Here is a 22,589-nt window from a genome sequence, read left to right on the forward strand (position 1 = left end):
GCTTCTTTTTAAAGTGAAATTTATTAATTGGAGTCTCAGACCTTTGGTTATAAGAAGAGGAGCTGAAGCAGAATTAAGCCGTTAATTATTTGGCAAGGTTCCGAGGCATTCACCGTAACTTCTCATCGTGTTTCACAAGCATGCAGGATACTTTTGTTTAATGCCTTGTCCTAGAAATGAGTTTGAGTGGTTAGGAACACAAACATTTCTATCCTAAGAGACTTTTCTCTGATCACTTTATTGGTTGTCAAATCAGTTTTTAAAATTCTCCAACTTTATATGCAACCATGAAAAACTTTTTCAAAATAGGCATGAGTGTTTTCTAGTAGATAATTTTAATGTCGAGAATTAATTCTCTTCCCCAGTCCCAACTCTACTTCTTTGAAGTCAGCATGCCTTTCATCTGTAAATATGAAAATAAACATTAATAATTAATGCTTTCTCATCCTCTCCAAGTAGGAAGTTTTATTTACTTCTGAGGAAGAAATCATTATTTCCCAGAGTTGGAGAGACAGGCAGGAGCAGAATGGGAACTCTGCTTTTGATGGTCTTAATGTAGATTCAAACTGCCTCAAGTAATTCCATCTGCCTTCAAGAGCAACAATTACTGGGTGGCTCCCTCCTGAGTTCTTGCCTCTAGCTGGAAATATGTTTCAAACAGTGGCTCTTGAGCTTCTCATTCTCCCTGCTGACCAACACTCACCACGAACCACTTCCATCTCTTTTTTTTTTAATTTTTATTTATTTAATTTTTTCCCCCAAAGCCCCAGTAGATAGTTGCATGTCATAGCTGCACATCCTTCCACCCACTGCATGTGGGACACAGCCTCAGCATGGCCGGAGAAGCGGTGCGTGGGTGCGCACCTGGGATCCGAACCTGGGCTGCCAGCAGCGGAGCACGCGCACTTAACCGCCAAGCCATGCGGCCGGCCCACCTTTTTTTTTTTTTTTTTTTTTTTTTTGTGAGGAAGATCGGCCCCGAGCCAACATCTGCCAATCCTCCTCTTTTTTTGCTGAAGAAGACTGGCCCTGGGCTAACACCCGTGCCCATCTTCCTCTACTCTACGTGGGACGCCGCCACAGCATGGCTTGACAAGCAGTGCGTCGGTGCGCGCCCGGGGTCCTAACCCACGAACCCTGGGCCACCGCAGCAGAGCGTGTGCAGTCAACCACTTGCGCCACCGGGCCGGCCCCCCACTTCCATCTTTTACGATGGGAGCCATAACATCTCCCAAATGCCCTGTAACTCTCCCACTACAATGAACTTGCCTCATTATCTCTAATCCCAGTACCACGTATACTTCTTGTGACTCACCCTTTGGCTCATCTCTAGGTGGCTGTCTCTCCACAGGCATCAGCTTTATGACTGATGGCTGCATGAAGTGCCCTTACAAATCCATTCAGCTAGTCTGCTTGATAAACACCAAAAATGAGTGTTGTAGAAGACCCCCTCACACACACACATTATCGTCATTATCACCACCTCAAAAGCTTACAGGGAGAACTTCACCCTGCCTAGCTCACATTCATACCCCTATCTTTTTACCACAGTTGACCTCGGCCCTTCCACATTTTCTGCCTAGAAGAACCCACGAGAGTAATGCATTCCACCTCTGCATCAAGAAGTGTTTCCTTTGATACTGCCTTTCTCACTTCAAGGAGTGGCATGTAATTTGAACACTCGGGGATGTGGTGAACAGATCCACCATTCCTATCCACACTCGTTAGGATTCTACAGACTGTGGTATGCCCCCAGAGATGTCCACGTCTTAATCCCTGGAACCTCTGAATATATGTTACCTTAAATGGTAAAAGGGGCTTTGCAGATGTAATTAAATTAAAGATTTTGTGATGGGAAGATTACCCTGGATTATCCAGGTGGATCTAATGTAATCACAAGGGTCCTTATAAGAGGGAAGCAGGAGGGTCAGAGAGAAGATACATGGCAGCAGAGGTCAGAGTGATGCCGGGCCACAAGCCAAGGAATGCAGGCAGCTTGAAAAGGCAAGGAAGAGATTTTTTTCTAGATACTCCAGGAGGAACACAGACTTGCCAACACCTTGCTTTTGGCCCACTGTATAAGTTTCCTGTGGCTGCTCTAACAAATTACCACAAATTAGGTGGCTTAACACAATGAAAATTTATTCTCTCACTGTTCTGGAGGCCAGAAGTCCAAAATCAAGGTGTCAGCAGGCTGCACTCCCTCCGAAGGCTCTAGGGGGAATATACCTTGCCTCTTCCAGTTTCCGGTGGCTCCAAGCATTCCTTGGCTTGTGACCATATCACTCCAGTCTCTGCCTCTGTGGTCACACTGTCTCCTCCTCCTCTCTCTCTAAAAACTCCCTCTAGGGCCGGCCCCGTGGCTTAGCGGTTAAGTGCGTGCTCTCCGCTGCCGGCGGCCCGGGTTCGGATCCCGGGTGCGCACCGAGGCACCACTCCTCCAGCCATGCTGAGGCCGCATCCCACATACAGCAACTAGAAGGATGTGCAGCTATGACAGACAACCATGTACTGGGGCTTTGGGGGAAAAATAAATAAATAAAATCTTTAAAAAAAAAAAAAATAAAATAAAAAATAAAAAAAAAATAAAAATAAAAACTCCCTCTGCCTCCCTTTTATAAGAGTACATGTGATTGCACTTAGGGTCCACCCAGATAATCTAGGATAAGCTCCTCTTCTCAAGATTCTTAACTTAAATCACATCTTTTGTCATAGAAGATAACAGTCATTCTTTTGTTATATAAGGTAATATTCACAGGCTCTGGGGATTAGCACTTTTGGGGAGCTACTGTTCAGCTCACTATACCCACTGACACTGATTTTGGATTTCTGACCTCCAGGACTGTAAAATGATAGACTTGTGTTGTTCTAAGCCACTAAATTCATGGTAATTTGTTACAGCAGCAATAGGAAACTAATACATAGACTGATCCTATCTCCTCTCACTTGGACTTTCTAAGCTGGAGTGTCCCTCTTTGTTTTCTCACTCATGGAGGTCACTCTGGGTTATATAGATTGCTCTGTGGCCTTGGCATTGGTCTGGGCCAGACCTGAGTGGTGGAGTGGGCTTCCGGAGCATACTTCTGCCATGTTCCTTCAACGAGAATGGCTTCACCCACTCAGATCTACACTGTCAGAACTCTCCCTGGCTAAGTGTTTGCAAATGGACAAATGAGATGTGCAAAGAGAATCTAGAACTAAAATATTGTGAAACATCTCATGAACTGGGAGGATGGGCCAGGTGGGATTCCATCTGACTCTGAGGAAGGACCAACATCTTTCCCCAAAGGAAAGAAAAGAGTTTCAACAGCACATGTCTTAACAACCTTTCTCATGGCTGTAGCACATCTATCTAAATGGTACCAAGCAGCTGATATCCAAGCTGGAGAAGGAAGAATTCAGGACTAGAAATGTCCCTTCTACTCCTTTCCAAATGTTTCAGTAAACTTAGGCAGATCAGCCAGTGAGCCCAGGCATTTAGACACCTACAGGGAAGTCCAGGTAAGGCAGAGCTTTATTTTGATCTTAAATAAGTCCTTGTCCCTATGTTTCAGCTTCTCCACTAGCACAGCGATCTCCCAGGGGTGAGTTCAAAACCAAGTTCCCTGACATTTTATTTCAGCGTCTTGGAAACAGTGCTACTGGGGACAAAACCACAACCAAATATAACATTATCTGGGGCAACGGGAAGTGCTTTCCACACATATCTTGCACTGGGACTTGAACATGATGACTGGAAAAAATATAAATGGATATGACTCTAATTTAGTTAAAAGCTGGAAGAAAATGCAGCAATATGTTTACCATAGTAAACAGCAATGGTGGCAACAGGTTTTCTGTATTGAGGGGCTTAGGGCTGGTAATCAGGTGTGAAGAGGGAGACAGAAGAGGGTCTTGAAGCTGCATTTGCATAACTAGTGCACATTCGTATCTGGATTGTAGGTTGACCTGGGGCGGCTCTGGGAGAGGGGGCAGCACTAAAGCCCACCCAAGCCACCCCTTGATGGGACTACTGTTTTGAGTGTAGAATTACAACAGGTTCTAATGTTCTCATGACTCTTTTCTATCTTTTCCAGTTTTTCTATAAATGAAAAATAGTAAGATACCATGTTTTTAAAAAGAAATAATATGTTAGCATGTGTGTAGAAAAAAAGTTGGGCTATTCAACAAAATAGTGGCAGTGATTCTTTTTGGGAGATAAAGTTATGGAAGACTTCTACTTTCTGCTTTATGAATTTCTGTAATGTTTTAATCTGTTTTTTCTTGGCAAGGAAGATTGGCCCTGAGCTAACATCTGTGCCAATCTTCAACTATTTTGTATGTGGGTCGCTGCCACAGCATGGCTGATGAGTGGTGTAGGTTTGCACCCAGGATCCGAACCTGTGAACCTGGGCCGCTGAAGTGGAGCGTGCTGAACTTAACCTCTATGCCACTGGGTCAGCCCCTGTAATGTTTTAATCTTAAAAGGCAATTCTGACTTACATTTGTTATCCAAAAAAGGTTTTTTGATGACTACTACACACTACAGGCATTAGTTAAACACACATTGCTCTTAGAAGTTTCTCTGAAAATATGGGCAAGGTAATAGTGATTTTTGAGAATATACTTTTTTTAATTCATGAGAAAGCTAATAAATGGATGCAAATTAGGATGCACGGATTATTAGGGTGAGAGTGAGACAAGTGATACAAAGAGTATTCTTCAGAGGAATAACTGAGGACCTGAGCCATTTGAGGAATCCCTTTCCAAACCCCAAATCCCCAACACAGGGAAGGGACCAGAGGTGAGGCAGCTGCTGCTGAGGGACACCTTGGAGTCAAAAGCTTCTCAGTCGTTTCTCTCAGCTCACCTCCTGCCTCCAACAACCCAACCACGGCTTCGGTACCTGGGAAAGCTTCTTAAAGAAGCTGACAGGCAGCCTTTGGAGAAACTGTTAGAATGGGCTGTCAATTCCAGAACACCAAGCTGAACGCAGTGTATAAATTAAGATGTTTCAGCTAACAGTTCTGGGAGCTCTAAAACAACTAGTTATTCCCTCGTCCCTCCCAAAGAGGTCATCTGCTCCAGGCAGCAAGCAATGTAATTTCAGAAAAGCTAGATGCTGGCAGAACCAAATGATGAGCTTTAAAGATAAAGGGGCAAATTAGACCTTCTTAAATACTCCTGACAGGGCCTGTGTTATCATTGGGTTCTCAACACCCTCAAGAGGACCTCTGACACACAAGTCCTCCTGAGTTCTGACCTTTAGCACATCCCGGAACAGCTCTGGGCCAGAGCAGTGCCAGCTGGGCCTTGCTAATGGAGCCTTCCAGGCCATGGGATGTTCTCTGGGCTACAATCAGAGGCTTGTTACATCTGGAAAAGCACAGAGTACTCATTCTGCCTGCTGTTTGACTGGCTAGGTCCAGAAAGATACCTCAGGTAGCAGAGCAGTTCTCCAGAAGTGTTGGTGGGCATGCTGGGGGGTGCTGCAGGGAGAAAAGGAGTTCCCAAATCTACCCTGGGAACCCAGTGGGCTCCTGGGCCAGGGTCTAGTCGCCCATACCCGGGAGAGTACGAAATCGGCCCTTGGGAGAGATTACCCTAGACAAGCCGACTTTCTCTTTATGTAAGCACAGATTATGTGGTGGGCTCGGTCTCTGAAAGTCCTGTCCCTGTCCTACTGGAGAGTCACCTCTGCCCAAGTGAGGCAGGGTATTGTTGAACAGGGTATGGTAGTGGTTCCTCTTCTTCCCATCTCCCTCTGGGAGGGGCTGCTGTGGACCTTCTCAGTTTCCAGGGCCACTCCAACCTGGAGACTGAGAAGTCAGAGAACTGCTCTTCCCGGTCCTCTTGTCCACTAGGGATGAAGGTGAGGGCTGTTCAGTGTATTACTGCAGTCACTGTCTACTCAGTCCTAGGCACCACTCACAGAACCAAGGACTGACAGCAGCAAAATACCCCAGAAATCCACCCATTCGGCTCTTTGTTGAGCCTCAACTATTTCTAGGTCTTCTGTGGATGAGTAAGTCAGTCTTGGTCCTTGACTCATGGAGCTTGTTCTCTAGTGAAATGGATAAACAGTAATAAAATAATCATACAAATAACTATATAATTCTAATCACACTAAGTGCTATGGAGGAAAAATACAGGATGAGAGTGTTTGGAAAGCAATGGCTTTCAACCTTTTAGTAAAAGATACATTTTACATTACAATCCAACATATATACACACACACACATACAGATATACATAATAAAACAAAAGTTTAAACAATCCTTACTCTTACCATGAGCCATGCACTCTGATATTTTCTGGTCTATTCGTTTAAAAAATGCTGGTTACAAGCCAACAAATTGATCTCACAACCAATTAGTGGTTGTGATCTACAATTTGAAAAACCCCGTTATCAGGGCCCCAGCCTGGAGTGGAGCCGGGGTGCAGGTCATGGAACACTTCCCTGAGGGAAGAACATTTAGGCCAAGACATGTGACGTTAAGGAGAGTTAGCCCAAAAAGACCAGGAAAGAATGTTCCAGGCAGAGGGAACAGCATCTGCAAAGACCCCTTATTTAACAGAAAAGGAAACGGAATCAAGGAGGAGATGCGATTTTTTCAAGGTCACACAACTCCAAGCCCAGGTCTCCTAATTCCAAGTTCAAGGTTCCCTAGTGCACTGCAGCCTATCAGTTGTAGTCTTCCTCTTCATTCTACTCATTATGGGCCAAGGGCTAATTATTCTCACCTAGGCTGACTAGGAGAAAAGAGAAGAGAACAATAGCAGGAGGCTAAGTTGACAAAAAGCCGGTTTAATTCTATGTGCAAAACAATGCACCTTAGCTCCCACCCCACCTGGCTTGAGACTTGCACCGCAAGCTGTTTGTTCCTTCCTGGTAGGGACTGGCAGGGAGCCATACTCCTGCTTAGTCCTGGCTTTAATAAAACGGCATTTACAAAATGTCCAGGCAAGGTTCAGACTCAGCTGAAGGCCCTGGAAAGAATGCAGAGCACTGGGCCCGGCTTTTCCACTCTCCCCACATTGATGACGGCACGTGACTTTCCATGTGTTTCCATTGTGCCCCGTTCCGTGCTATCAGCCCCTGTGACTGCTGTGCATGGTTAGCTACGTAAATGGCTTCAATTGTGCAACATAAAGGTAATGTGAATCTGGCAAGTGAAATTATAGGCCACAACCAAGGGTGTCAGTCAGGGTCAGGGTCAAAGTGGATGATCTAGGAGGACATAAGGAGAGGGGTCAGAGGAGGCCAAGTGTGAAAACAGACAAGAGAGAAACAGGGCTGCTATATGCAGTTGTACAGTTTGCACACTGCACATAGCACCCAGGGAGGGGATGAATGAGGCTGAGATGGCACCCACACTCCACTCACAAAACTGCATTCCTGGGAGGGGGCTGTATCTGCCTGGAGAAGAACCTTCACTCGCAGAGGCCAGAGAGGAACAGCTCAGCAGGGCACCTGGCCAGAGATGGAAACAGCCAGACCCACATAACGGCACATCGAAAATATGACTGTCACGCTTAGAGAAGGCCGGCCTCAGGTTTTAAACACTACTGGTGTGTGAGTGGATAAGGGCTGGTGGGTGGGTGCTGCTCTGCAGTGACAAGCTGTAACCACAGGAGCTATTGGCTGACAAGCAGAGACACCTCACAGTTCTCACACCTTATCAAGCCAGACTCTGTGATCCTCCTCCATTTCTCCTTCATCGATCTCAGAGTAACCGAGGCTCACCCTGGAAGTGCAGCTCTACTCCTGAGATTTTAATTATTAGTTTAAAAAATGTTACTGGTGGGGCTGGCCCGGTGGTGTAGTGGTTAAGTTTGCACGCTCTGCTTTGGTGGCCCTGGGTTCGTGGGTTTGGATCTCGGGTGCAGACCCTACGCACTGCTCATCAAGCCATCTGTGGCGGCATCCCATATACAAAATAGAGGAAGGTGAGCACAGATGTTAGCTCCGGCTAACCTTCCTCAGCAAAAAGAGGAGGATTGTCAACAGATGTTAGCTCAGAGCCAATCTTCCTCACACACACACAAAAAAGTTATTGGTAATACATGCTCATGTAAAAAAAAAAATCCACATTTTTGTGTAAAAACATTTCACAAAAGTAAATAAATAAAAGTAAAAACAGCCTCTTCCAAATTTTAAAATTAAAATCTTCCTCTGTCAATAACCTCCTTATTGCTCATCCCTCATATTCCAAACCTCTCTGTTCCCAGTGGAGCCTGCAATTACTCTGTCCCCTCATTCCGCTGACAACCAGTGCCACTCTTAGATCTGCAGCGCTTCCCTCCACCTCTGACCTTAGGGCCAGCTGCTTCACTGCCACCTTACATTCTGCCTCCTCAGAAACCTTGCCCCGAACATGCCAAGCAATCTCCCCATCCTGGTGCTCCCCACTCACTGCTGCTTCTCCAGGCTACAGGACTTCAGAGACTTAGCCCATTATGAATTCATGGGTCCAACTCAGCCCTCACCCCAGCGCAACAAGACTTTTATTCATCTCTCATACGCCCAGGCTCATTTCTCACAGTGGTTAATTCAGACCTTTAAGACCTCACCCCCAACCTCAGCAAGTGGCCTTGGCTCTATTTTACTGAGGAAAAGGTCTTTTCTTAGCAGGAACTCCAATCATGTCCCCTGGACTTCACCCTGCAAGTCAGGGGTAGAAAGAGCCATACCCTTTCCTCCTACCAGTCTCAGAGGAAGGGAGCCCTTCCCTTCCCTGCAAGGTTACTCCTTCCCTGCTGTCCTCAAGATCATTCCTATCTGCTCCCTTTCTCTCTTGCACCTGGATTATTTTCCTCAAGTAACTCCTTTTCTCTTCTGCCATCAAACATGCTCAGGTCTCCTTATTATCAGAAATCATTCTAAGTTAATACCAAACTCTCATTCTAATTGTAAGTTGGTCGGATCACCATGGAGAACAATGCATAATAAGCCTATTAAAAAAACAACAACATGGAAGCAACCTAAGTGTCCATTGATGGATGAATGGACACAGAAAACATGGTCTATACACAATGGAATATTATTCAGCCATAAAAAAGGCAATCCTGCCATTTGCAACAATATGGATGGAGCTTGACGGCATTATGCTAACTCAAGTAAGTCAGACAGAGAAAGACAAATACCGTATCATCTCACTTATATGTGGAATCTAAAAGCACTGAACTCATAGATATTACAGGGAACAGAGTGGTGGTTGCCAGAGGCAGAGGGATGGACAGTGGGACAAATGGGTGAAGGTGGTCAAAAGGCACAAACTTCCAGTTATAAAATAAATAAGTCCTGGGGACGTAATGTAGAGCAGGGCGAGTATGGTTAAGAATACTGTATTGTATATTTGAAAGTTGCTAAGAGAGCAGATCTTAAAAGTTATCATAACAAAAAAAATTTGTAACTATGTGTGGTGATGGATATTAACTAGACTCACTGTGGTGATCATTCTGCAATATACACAAATATCAACTCATTATGTTGTATACCTGAAACCAATATAATGTTATATGTCAATTATATTTCAATAAAAAAAAACCAACACTGTTTGTACCCTTTGCCTCTGTAATTCCACTTTATGGGATATAAAGGATCCTCAAGGAATAAGCCACAAAAGAAAAAAAGTAACTTGTACAGTGATGTTCCGAGCAGAGATTTTTACACTTGCAAAATGTTGGAAATACCCCAATTGCTCAATAATAGGTTGATGGTTAAGCACATTTTGGTATCAATATGATGGGATACCACAGAAGGAATGGGATACTTGAAGTGAGAAATATACGAATTATGTTGATACAGAGAAATCTGCAGATGAGGCACATTTTATTACACAAAAATTACATAAACAAAAATATACAGGTTAAAATTATATATATGTTTGCTAATAAAGAATGGAATTATAATAATAAAAAATTTGAGGGGCCCGCCAGGTGGTGCAAGTGGTTAAGTGCACGCGCTCCGCTGCAGTGGCCCGGGGTTCGCCGGTTCGGATCTCGGGCGCGCACCGACACACTGCTTGTCAAGCCATGCTGTGGTGGCGTCCCATATAAAGTAGAGGAAGATGGGCATGGATGTTAGCTCAGGGCCAATCTTCCTCAGAAAAAAGAGGAGGATTGGCATCAGATGTTAGCCCAGGGCTGATCCTCCCCACAAAAAAAAAAAAAAAAATTTGATCCTGGGGCTGGCCCAGTGGCTAGCGGTTAAGTGCATGTGCTCCACTGTAGTGGCCCAGGGTTCGCAGGTTTGGATCTGGGGTGTGCACCGACGCACCGCTTGTCAAGCCATGCTGTGGCAGCGTCCCATATAAAGTGGAGGAAGATGGGCACCGGTGTTAGCCCAGGGCCAATCTTCCTAAGCAAAAAAGAAGACGATTGGCGTTGGATGTTAGCTCAGGGCTGATCTTCCTCACCAAAAAAAAAAAAAAAAATGATCCTGCTGCTTCTTCAGTTACTCCTTTTCCCCTCTTCCCTGTTGCCGTTCTCTGGTGACTATCCATTGCCTCTATTTTCTCTCTACCCAGTTCCCACCTTATCCCTACCCAATCTGGCTTCCATCTCCAGTGTTTTACTGGACTGACACCCTTAGCAATCATCATGATTTTTTTCTGGATAAATCCTTAATCTAGTTAAACCAGCAGCACTGAAGCTCTCTCCTTGACATCTTCTCTTCCGTTGCTGCTGAACGACCTAACTTTCCGACATTTCTTCACTTTTTTTCCTAATTATGGACAATTCTCAAAGCCTATTATTTGGAGCTCTGGTCTTTGTACTCAGCACTCAAGACCTCAGCTTCTGGTTCTATGTGATCACTCGACTTGGATGTCTCCAATTGTCACCTCTAGTTCTCCATGGCTAGGATGAAACTTATCTCCAAACTCCCTTTTCAACTTCCTAATTTCTGGTTAATGTCACCAATGTTGTCCCAAACTCTCACATCCTCAGTTTGGTAATGGTGACCTGCTTATGGTTCATGTCACACTCGTTCCCAGTCATTCCTTTGTGGACGGTGCACCTTGCCTCACAGAAAGCCCTCTCTGGTGTCCTGTCTACTCAAAGCCTGCACATCTTCAGGGCAAGCTCAGGGTCTGCTTCCTTTGTGAAGTCTTTTCCGATTACTCCAATTCACAATGATTATTTTCCTCTCAGAATCCCTTTTGAATTTAGACTCTATGTACTAACAACATGCAATACGCTGTTCACTTTCATTTCTTTTGCCTGAACTCCCTTACTCATCTGTCCTCTGGTGGGCAGGATCCGCACCATCCTGCACACCCTGCTCCAGTGTGTCTCCCTCTCTGAAGCCTTCCCCAGTTCTCACAGGCGCAGGGTCACTCTTCCTTCCGGGTTACCAAAGCACCCCTTCTCATCACTGCTGAAGTTCCCATCCCTTTGTATTGTAGCAACTTATATAATTTTGTGTCCATTTCTCTCGCCAGAATGTTAGCTGAGTTCCTTCAGGGCAAAGACCACGTCTTATATAATAAAGCACCACAGATGTATTACTGACATCCAATGTTGTCATACACACCAATCACTCCACACATCCATCTTATCTTCCAAACCAGAGTACAATCTCCTCGTGGCTAGGGGCTGAATCTCATTTCTTTTATATCCCATAGTGACTAAGAATACAAAACAGAAAGGACTTGGAGAGTACACTTAGAATAAAGCCTTGAGAAGACAATATGCATATTTATATGAATAACCTATAAACCTGGAAACTATACTTTCTGGGGAATACAAGTCTTATCAGGTCTCAAAACACTGCACCTTGCTATTTTGGGGCCAGCATAACACATCTCTGTACTTAGCAGTGGTTTTGTCACTTAAAGGTGTTAATAGGATGCCCAAACTGGGAGCTTTCAGCTGTGAACTCTACTCATCTAAAATCAGAACAAATCAGAGACTAAATCAGAGTCCCCGATAAGTGGCAATAATCTGCAGGGAAGGGGACGGGGGGTGGCGGCTGTCTGCCAAGAGTCTGGTGCTGCAGAAAAGCCTGGCTACACAGTACATACTACGCCACCGGAGATAAGCCTTCAGTGAAACACTCCCCATATGGGAAGGGATATTGAATTTCATCCAGTGGTCCAAGGCCTGGCTCTCTCACATGGTGCAACACACGTTGGTCCAACTATGATCTTGCTGACTCAGAGGAGCTAAGATTTCATTTCTTACCAGTCAGGAAACACCATTTAAATTACAAGGTGACCAAGACAACAACGTCCTCGAGAGAAGAGGAACGCTTCTCTGACAATCACTCTCTCCAAGTGGTGGAGCGTCTCCAGCTAGCCATACCCAAAGACTTATTCACTAATAAACCCAGGTGTCAGGGAAGGCCTCCACCCTATCTCACAAATGTTTGGGTAGTCAGAACCACTTGGAAGAAGAGGCAGATCCTGCTTAGCAAACATTTGTTGTCGCACAGGCCGAGCTGTGTGACAGGCCCTATGTCCCTCAACTCTAAGTCCTGGATCCCCAGTGCTTGGAGCTGGGAAGACACCACCACTGATAGAAGGCAGGTATCAGTCCGCTGAACTGGGCCATGGAGGCGATGTACAATGTGTGTGTGGATGGGAAAGATTAGGCGAGAGGACAGCTGCCGCGCCAGCCCCTCCCTTCACAGCCAGCAGCTCCAGGGACCTGGTATAGCAAAGAGGGAGCTGCCCAGCCCACCTCTGCAGAGGGCTTCTGCCTGGCAGGTGGCCACTGGCAGGCACCCAACCTTCTCCATCCCTGGAAAAAAAAGTGCCTCTGAGCTGCTGGCTGAACAGAATATTGCCAAGGGCAAAGGGAGGAAGGAGGCTGCAGCAGGCCTGGGCTGTCTTTCAAAACAGATAGTTCTCAGAGGTACACAACCACCAAAACAGGGAGAAATTCTCAAATAAGGCCCCCAAGACACCAGAGAACTGGGAATCAGAGAATCTGAAGACGTGGAGAAAGAAAGCCCACCTTAAACAGAGCCCTATGGTAAACAAGGTTTTACTGAAATCTTCTGATAAATTTGAACAGCAAAGGTTAAGAGGCAAAGAAGACTATCTTAAGATACTTTCTTAAGATACTTTCTTTTCATAAGTTTTTTTACATCTCCTTTAAGTCAAGAGAGATTACTTCATTTGGATGGATGAACTCGGGAGTTTCTAGGCTATGTTTTCAAGTCACACGCCCACAAAATAATTCTCCAGGCATGCTCTCTCTTAAAGAAGAAATGAAGTAGGATCTAAAGAAACACCTTTGAGAAGTGTTTATCATTAATCACGACAACAGTGAAACAAAATAATCATAAAAAATATTAAATACCTTGTGATTTTCTTAGAGATTGCTCTACTATGTGGAATCTATAAATCACTGGTTTAAAAATTTTCTAATAAAAGCTATAATTGCTTAACGCAGAAAAGTTTGGAAAACACTGAGAAGCACTAAGAAAAAAAGCCATTCATTTTTAATCCCATTACTTAAAGATAATCACTTATAGTTTCGCATATGCTCTCCTAGTACCTTTTCATACTTTTCTTTATAAAAATGGTATCAGTCTCGACATACTATTTTGCATCATTTTTTCATTGATTACATCAAAAGTTTCTGATATCAATAAATATTCTTCTACGAGATTTTTAATGCCTGTGCAGCATTTTACCTAGGTGAACTTGACCAATCCCTAACTGTTGACTGTTTTGGTTAACTGTTTGATATTATTAATAATTATGCATTAATAAAAATCCTTGTATAAGTATTTTTTTATTGATGTTTTAATAGTTTATAACATTGTGAAATTTTGGGTTGTAAATTTTTGTTTGTCCATCACCATATATATGTCTCCCTTCACCCCTTGTGCCTACCCCCTATCCCCATTGCCCCTGGTAACCACAATACAGTTTTCTCTGTCCATGTGTTGGTTTATATTCCACATATGAATGAGATCATCCTTGTATAAGTATTTTTATATACCCCTCTAATTTTCTAAATATCCCTAGAACAGCAATTTCTGATCTAAGGATATGTGTCCTTTTAAGGTTTTTGATATACATTGTCAAAATTACTGGGCATATTTGAAGCCATGCTTCTTGCTTGGTTATTTTAAAGATATCACACAAGTGGTATGTATTTCCTATATATAGGAAATAGCTTCAGGAAAAAAAAATCATTTTACATGGATTCAAAACATTTTAGATAGGCCAAATCTTTATTTACTTCAGGCAAATGAAGCGTCCAGAGCTCAAAACACTGATGTTATGTTATGCCAGTTTAGCAAAGCTGGTAGGGTGTGATGCTAGTGAGAACACCACACAGGGCTTAGGCCAGTACTGGCCAGTCAACTCTACACAGAGGAAAAACCATCTTTGGCCAACTGTCACACAAATTTGTACTCTTGGCCAAAGGGAAGACTGGATGATGGAATGTGGATTACTCAGCATAACCCATCCTAGCTTCTGGGTAAACAAGCCAAAGCACGTGTCCAAATGATAGGTGTGTCATCTTTCTATAATAAACAGGGCATCTGGCTAGGAAACACAACTGACCAACTTATGAGAAAATTAAAGCTCAATAATACTCAATAATTGTATCATAAATATCAGTAATTCCTAAGAGAAGCAGTTAATAAATTACCGTGTGAAAGGTGTGCTCCATCAGCCAGGTCTGATCTAAAACGCAGCTACCGTAAGAGAGTGCGTCAGCATTTCGGCTGGAGTTCCTTTCAACGTCAAGCCCTTTTGATGTTGAGTAGCGGCATGGATTTTTCACAAAGGTCATTTGGCTAGGTGCCATTTTTGTCAACAGTTGAAAATTAAATTAGTTATTAGAATAGTAATGATTACTTCAACTGGTCAAGAGAAGGAGGGGACTATTCTCAAGAAGGGAATGAAAAGACTAGGCAGAGGCCGTGAGGCAGGAGGTCAATGAAGTATCCTGGGTGCCAGGGAAGCAGCCACTTTGGAGGGTCCTGCCCTCACTTAGGAGCCTGGTTTGGTGCAAACTGGCTTGGCCTGCTTGAAGGAAGCAGTCTAGCCCTATCTGCCCCATGCACTGAGGGCTCCAAGTAAAGGCAACTGCTTCTTTTGTACCAAAATGCATTTACTGAAAAACAACCACTACCAGCTTTATTGGTCTTCATTAAACTACAAGAGCATACATGCTTCTTGTAACAATTCATATATAGAAGTATTTTAAGTAAAAGTTCCCCTTTGAGTCTCCTTTTCCCTTTTCCACACACCCAAATCCCACTTCCCAGAGGTAAACACTATTGTGTTTATCTTTTCAGTGTTTAGATGCCTATACATAGGTATTTTCTTCTCTAATTAAACTTATAGGAATTTAAATTCATTTGTGTTCTCCCACCTGAATGGCTTGCCCTGGCTCCTTAATTACTTGGTAGTCTCTGCCTTGAGCCCATCTGGAACTGTAGCCATCCAAAATGACCTCCCTTCACCGCTCCTCACTAGCGAGGAGGTGCTAGTGATGGATAGCTCCTTCCCCTGGCCCTCCAGATGTCCTGGACGCAGAAGCTGACCTGAGCAAAGTTACCAATTAAAGCTACACCTCTAGTAGTAGAGGAAGTGAATGAAGGCCATGTGAGCTTTACTCACAAGCAAGAGCTCAGCAGCTTTTCCATTTCAAATTAAGATCACTCCCCAGACTGGCCTCCCCAACTGGAGGACGAACCGCCCCCACAACATACACAAACACACTGAGTCTGTGCTCTCCTAGTCAACTAACTGCTCCCACCCTGCCAGTCTTTCAGATATCCAGGTCAGCTGAATACATGGAGACAAAGGGGCATTTCATATACTCCTATTTTGGCAGTTGAAATAACACTGCAAGTGCCAGGTCCTCACAAGACAAATCTTCTCTCTGTGCACGTCCAACACGCTGAGAGCTCCTGCGAGACGGGGGCTGCTGAACTGAGGGTCCAAGATGGGCTTAAGTCACGATAAAATTTTCACAGCATTATTTTTTATTTTATACTTTAGTAAACATAAAATAACGATTGCCATCTCTTATTAAGCAGGTACTCTATATACTTTCTTTCACTAAATCCTCACAACCACCCTGTGAAACAGATGGTTATCATTCCAAGCTTGCCCTTGAGGACACTGGCATTCAGAGGTTACACAACTCGCCCACGTACACGTGGCCAGGAAGTGGCAGGACTGCGATCTGAACTCAGGTCTTTCTTCTTCCAGAAGCCAGACCGCCTCACTTTCCCAAGGAGAGGGATTAGAAATCCCTACGGTTTCCAGGAATTACAGAAGGTTACAATCTGGGAGTTGGAGGACAATCTAGCTTTCTCCTCTTGGCCCCCTTTCAGCCCTCTCCACCTTGCTTTCTGGAATGCAATAGCCTCACAGATAAGAAGTTGAGAGGACTTCAAACACCCACCTTCACATTTGCCTTATGTTAGATGATGCAAATTTAAAAAAGAAAAACCTTCTTCAAGTCAGAACGTGTGAAGAAAAATTATTATTTTTAAGGTGGCAAGAATAAATATTTAATTAGACAGCGTGACACTAAATTTTGCCTGGCTTTGCAACATCTCAGACAATAAAACAAGCCCTTGTCTACAGGGCTAATTACAGATTACTAAATTATTTTTATTAAAACCCTCTGGAATATTAACATGAGGGATGAGGCAACATGCTATTATAGAAAACAATACCAGCTCTAGTCTGGGAATCTGGGTTCTAATCCTGACTCAGTCACTAATAACCACCAACATTCATTTGCATTGTGTACACAGTTTACAAAGTGTTTTTACATATTTTCTACATTAGTTGGGTGACCTCAGGCAAGCTTCTTAACTCTTGGGGTCTCATGTCAAAATCCGGAAATGAGGACATTAACTGAATTATACCATCTGAAATCCACTCCACTTCTAACATCCTAAGGGAGGAGGACATGTACCTTAGAATCTTTACAAATGTGTCTGTAAACAAATCAGGGCAGATGTATTCTGGTTTAAAAAATTTATAGGGGGCTGGCCTGGTAGCACAGTTGTTAAGTTCATGCGCTCTGCTTCGGTGGCCTGGGGTTCACAGGTTCACAACCTGGTGAACCATGCTGTGGCAGCATCCTATATACAAAACAGGGGAAGATGGACATGGATGTTAGCTCAGCACTAATCTTCCGCAGCAAAATGAGGAAGACTGGCAACGGATGTTAGCTCAGGGCTGATCTTCCTCACACACACACACAAAAAAAACCAAACAAACAAAAAAACACTTGAATGGTGTTGTAAGGCAAAAAAAAAAAAAAAAAAAAAAAAATTATATATTCTGTTCAGCTTCTGAAAGATGTTAGTTGGCTAAATTCACATTTAGCTCATAAGATGTTTGCTGCCAGCTAGTTGGCTCAGCTTCTGGAGGGTACCATATTAAGGCCTTGAGTGGATTCCCACATAGGAACTTTCCTCTGTCCAACAGCCAACTACAATGCCTAACTCCAGCCAATCATCTTACAAACATAACCCCATAAAGTAGGCTGGCTTGGGGGAAGGACTTGAACAAACCCATCCTCACAATGCATGCACTCTCAGGACGGTAAGTCAGTCATGGCATCATCACACACACAGGAATATTATAAATACCATTCTTTCTTAGCCCAAGACACACAAATCCCCGCTTCAAGTGTTGCCACTTCCAGGCTGTTTTCATGTTCCTAAAATTAGGATGCACATTAGAATGAGCATATATATTTTGATCCGGTAGTGTTAAATTATTTTAAAAGCTGTTGGTAAATTGCTGGTGTGTCTTAGAATCAAGGAACACAGTGCTACAAACCCACAACATAGATTACACAGATTTAGGTCTAATTTGGTTCAAATCATGTCCCTCTCCCTGATCTTAACAATTATATTCAGTAACAACTGGATAGGCAATGTATAAGACACAGGTATTAGTCCTGTTTTCCAACAATAGCAGTTTAAAATGCATTCCATCATTATCTCATAAAACACTGGTATGGATTTCAAAGGCAAATTAACCCATATAAAAACCACTGTGATGCTCTGAAAATGTACTATCCCACAGCAAACTGGAAAGGGAACATTTTACTCACACCCTCCTGATCTGTCTAGCCTTGACACATTTTCCTGCTTCTTAATTCACAACCCTCCACCCCAGTAATATCGCTGATTCCCAAAATACACTCACCCCAGGAGGAGCAGCTCTCCAGCACAGCTGTCTGCTCCTGCCCTGCTCGGGTATTTCGGTGAGCTATGCAACACAGAGAGGACCACACAGAAGGAATGTAACTCTCAGGCCCCACAGTTCCCATGGCCCCACAGGCAGGTGCATCCCGCCAAACCCCAGACTGGCATTCGAAACAGAAGAAACTGCACTGCTGCATGGGGGCTGTAGTTTTCCCGAACTTCATCTCTATGTTTAAAACTAGGGCGACAGCCGTCTTTGCTACTGTAAACTAATCTGATGGGCATGGGGGTGGGGAGTGGCTCTGAGGAGGCTGCCAATAGGCCATGATTGAGCAAAGTCAAGGAGCAAAATCGTTATTTCTCACTGTTGGCAATCCCAGAAACTCCAAACTAGTCCTTCACCAAGATTTTTAGAAGTGAACTATCTACCCCTTTTGCAGCCAGGAGTAAAAAACCCAAAGCCTCTTGTACGGTTTAACTGGCTGATATTTAAACATATTTTCTAACAGTAAACTGAAATCTAGAAGCCAAAAAAAAAAAAAAAAGAATCAAAGGAAGTTGGCAATGAGGTACACACACACTAGTTGGGAGCCCTCGAGTTGAGGCACGTTTATTAAGAGACAGCTTCTGGCTGTGGGCACCAACTCTGACATCAGCTCAATTTCTGCTGGAAAAACAAAACAGTTTGGGATCCCCCTCCATTCCAAGATCAGGGAATGCAAGACGTGCAGGTGGATGGGTGGCAAACATAATCCAGGGAATTGTCCAAATACGCTAGAAGCCCTATCAGGCGACAGCCCCCACAAAGACTCACAGCTGCAGGAGAGAGCCAGTACAGGCCTCAGATCTACACCATGGAGAAACCTCAGTTCTTCCCCTTCCTCTCCACTCTGCAGGTATGATGTTAAAACTCACTATTACCCAGAGGTGACCACATGGAATTTACAGGTATCACAGACCAAGTCCTGCCACAACCCCTCAACATACAAACAGTAACTACTTGCTATGGATGATATCAGGCCTGTTTCCAAACCCCACATTATACCAGGATTGTACTACCGGGGGGGGGGGCGTATTTTAATAAGTATTAAATAAGTATTTTAATAAGTACTTGCAGTATTTTAATAAGTACTGCAAGATGCTTATTCACAACAACACGCGGAAGCGCAGGAACTTCAGCTCCCAAACGCAACTCTGTTTTTCCCTTCCTCCACTACCTCTAGTCCCTCTCCACAGCACCGGCCAAGGCAACAGCTCAACCCACTAGAAGGCCACCACGCACTGGCGGGTGTTCACTAAACAGTAGCTGATCATGATGGGGCTGAATCCTTCTCAGCAAAATCTATTCTGAAAGCCCAGAAGCTCTTAGCCAGACAGAACTGTCCAGATCTGCTTCCCCTCACCAGCCAGGGCAGGAGCCTGTGGGTAAACCTGAGGCCCCAAGGTTTGGGCAGGAAGAATGTCCCCCTCCCCCAAGTCTCCCCTCGCTCTCTCCCTTGTCACTCTTTTTCTGGCATATCATTGGGGAAAAACCAGAGAGGCCGGAGATGTCAGGCCCAAGAGGAGAAAGGAGAAGGGACAAGGGCGGACGGTAGGCAGTTTGGGGGGAAAAAATCAGTCCAGGGCGGAGGTGCGGTAGCGCCGCATCTAGTGGGGAAGGATCCCTGAGGTGGGTCTGGAGGGAGAGAAGGGGAGGGGGAGTGGCTCGGGGAGGCCTGATGGCTGAGGTCGCAGGAAGCCCCAGAGAGAGGGATGCAGGGAGGAAGGTGGGCGGGGGTGAGACGCGGTTGGGGGGCGGGGGCGCGGATGGGGAGGCGAGGGGGCAGCCCGTTCCCCTCCCCCAGCCCGGGCCCCGACCTCCCGCTGACTCAGCCCTACGGCGTCCGTCGCCTCGGCTCGGACTCACAGTGCGCGAGGCGGCTCCGGCGGAGGCGGCGGGGGAGGGGGACAGGCGGCAGAGGCGCTGCGGCTGCGGCTCCGGCCGGAGGCTCCGGGGCGGAGGGTCCTAGCAGAGGCCGCCGCGGTCTCCGGCTTCAACGCACAGAGACTGCGGGGGGAAGAGAGCACTGCGCAGGCGCGCTGCGGCCACCGCTGTCAGTCCGAGTGGGGCGGGGCCAGGGCACCCGCCGTCTCCAAGGCAACTGGGTGGCGAGGGAAGGACAGCCCCTACCTCCACCTTGTCTTAGCAACCGCGGCGGGAGGTGGGGGGCGACCAGAACAGTCCTTCTAGATTGCCATAGCAACAAGGAGAAAAAACCGCCTCAGATATTTATGGCGGTACCGAGGGAACGCTCTTACCTTGTCACCATGGCAACTGGGAACAGCCCCTTCCTTTTTCCTTAGCAACAGGGTAACAATTCCTCCACCCTGTCCAACTAATCACAGAAGGAACAACCGTTTACACCTGATTCCACAGCAGCCAGATGACAGATTCTTATCTGTCTGATGGCTACCGCGAAGGAAAAAGTGGAGAATATTTCTTCTCTTTCAGCGACACGAGAGAGCTAAGGCTGGATTTTATCTCCTCTCCCGGTTTATAGCTTTCAATCACAGTCTGTTACTCTAATCCCCAAGTTCAATTTTCCTCTACCTATGTTAAACATTCTGTTTTGTTTCTTTCCAGACAGTCTATACCTTTACGCCTAAATCAAGCTAACAAAATCGCCTATACACGAATCGCTGGAGTTGTTATCAACATTCTTGTCTCTCTCCCAATGCATTTGTAAACAATTCTTGTTTCTTTATCTTGCCCACTAGCTGGTTTAGATTCTACCTCCTTGTAACTAGCTCCCTCCTTGATATGTTCACTGGTGTTCCCAAATTCCCTATTCCAAGTCTGCTTTTATGGATCTTCCCAGTTCTTCTAGATCCCTCCTCTTCCTCTTCTTGTCCTCCAGTGCTCTGCCCAGGGCTCCACTATGTCACCTTCTTTGTGATTTCAGCAGCTTGCTTCTCTGTGTGCAGACGACTTCTGGCTCTCCTTCCCTCAGCCCTGACTCCCATGGATGTCTTGAGGTCACCTCTGTACCCACCTTGTACCCAACAACTTTATTACACACATTCTACAGCACTGTCCTTGGTTTACATGCCTGTCTCCCCAATCAGACTATGTGCCCCTTGAGCGCAGGAATTTTGCCTTATTCATCAGCCCCCTCAGCAGCTAGCACAAAATGTGACACATAGTAGAGTTCCACTAAGTGTTTATGTAACTGAATCAAGTGAAGACAAAGATTTTTCTCCAAAGATTCTTCAAAGATTTTCTTTGACTCCAAAGAAATGGGTGAAGGGGGTCAAAAGATAAAAACAAAAAGATTTTCATTCTTCCTCACTTTCTCTGACCTTACTGCCTCAGAGTCTCAATCAACATTTTCCTTATGATCTTTACACATATATATATATATTTTTTGGTGAGGGAGATCAGCCCTGAGCTAACATCCGATGCTGATCCTCCCCCTTTTTGCCGAGGAAGACTGGCTCTGAGCTAACATCTGTGCCCATCTTCCTCTACTTTATATGGGACGTCGCCATAGCATGGCGTGACAAGTGGTGCGTCAGTGTGCACCCAAGATCTGAACCTGTGGACCCGGGCCGCCAAAGCAGAGCACGCGCACTTAACCGCTTGCGCCACCAGGCCGGCTCCCTTTACACATATTTAATCTTTAAGTACTACTGCTCCTTTTATAACTCTCCCAGTCCCTTAGCTCTCCATCTTAATGCCTAATCTCTAGTCATCTGTTAATTGAGACTCTGGCAGTCTCTATTTCCTGAATCCTCACCTCTAGCTAGTGTCTCTTGGACACTATCCCAAATGTTTCCACTAAAGTAAATTTCCTCACTGGGTACTGACCTCCTCCACAACTCCTGTCACCCTCTATAATCAGTGTAAGCTCTTTACACCTTACCATTCTATCATCTCCTCACCCAGCTGGGATCAAACATCTTGTTGAACATCACTGGATTCTGCTGGGCTTGTTGACATGCTGGAGATGCTGCATTCTCTTCGAATGACTCAGAAGTAAGAGTTCATAGGCTAGGATTCTTTTCCAAGTCTCGCTGTCTAGCTCCCAGAGATTCCACCCCAGGACTATTGGTGTCAAAGCACTCTGACTGAGCCCGTTTTCTCAAGGGAGAAGGGGAAGGCAGCCAATTACAAATAGAGTGAGTAAGAAAAGAGAGGGGCACCACATATGCTGAGTCAAGACCCTGTCTTCACATCCAAGGCAACTCTCAGAAAGGAGAGAGTTCTTTATAGAGGCTAATTCCCAGGATGAGTCAAGAAGTTAGGAGAGTGAAAACACAGGCTACACTTTTTCCTGCCACAGAGTTGGAGAGCTGAAGCTGTTCCTAACTGTATCTACAGGGTGCCTGGGTGCTACAAAGACAAGGGGAAAATTTCAGACTCGATTTATTTTTCCTCCCCATCCTGAAGTTCCAGCTCCACTCCATGGTTGTA

The 22,589-nt window shown here is 45.0% G+C and overlaps 1 protein-coding gene across 1 annotated transcript in view; it reads right to left on the reverse strand.

Moving 5' to 3' along the window:
- Window positions 1-20,162, reverse strand: part of MAPRE3 (microtubule associated protein RP/EB family member 3) — a 52,112-nt gene extending 31,950 nt beyond the window's left edge. Inside the window, exon 1 of the mRNA XM_004418249.3 lies at window positions 20,043-20,162. The gene's annotated coding sequence lies outside the window, so the exon portion shown is untranslated. The remainder of the gene's footprint in view (window positions 1-20,042) is intronic.
- Window positions 20,163-22,589: the final 2,427 nt, after the last annotated feature.

The sequence above is a fragment of the Ceratotherium simum genome, chromosome 11, assembly GCF_057802395.1.
Source record: "Ceratotherium simum simum isolate JZ-2026a chromosome 11, ASM5780239v1, whole genome shotgun sequence".
Classification (NCBI taxonomy): Eukaryota; Metazoa; Chordata; class Mammalia; order Perissodactyla; family Rhinocerotidae; genus Ceratotherium; species Ceratotherium simum.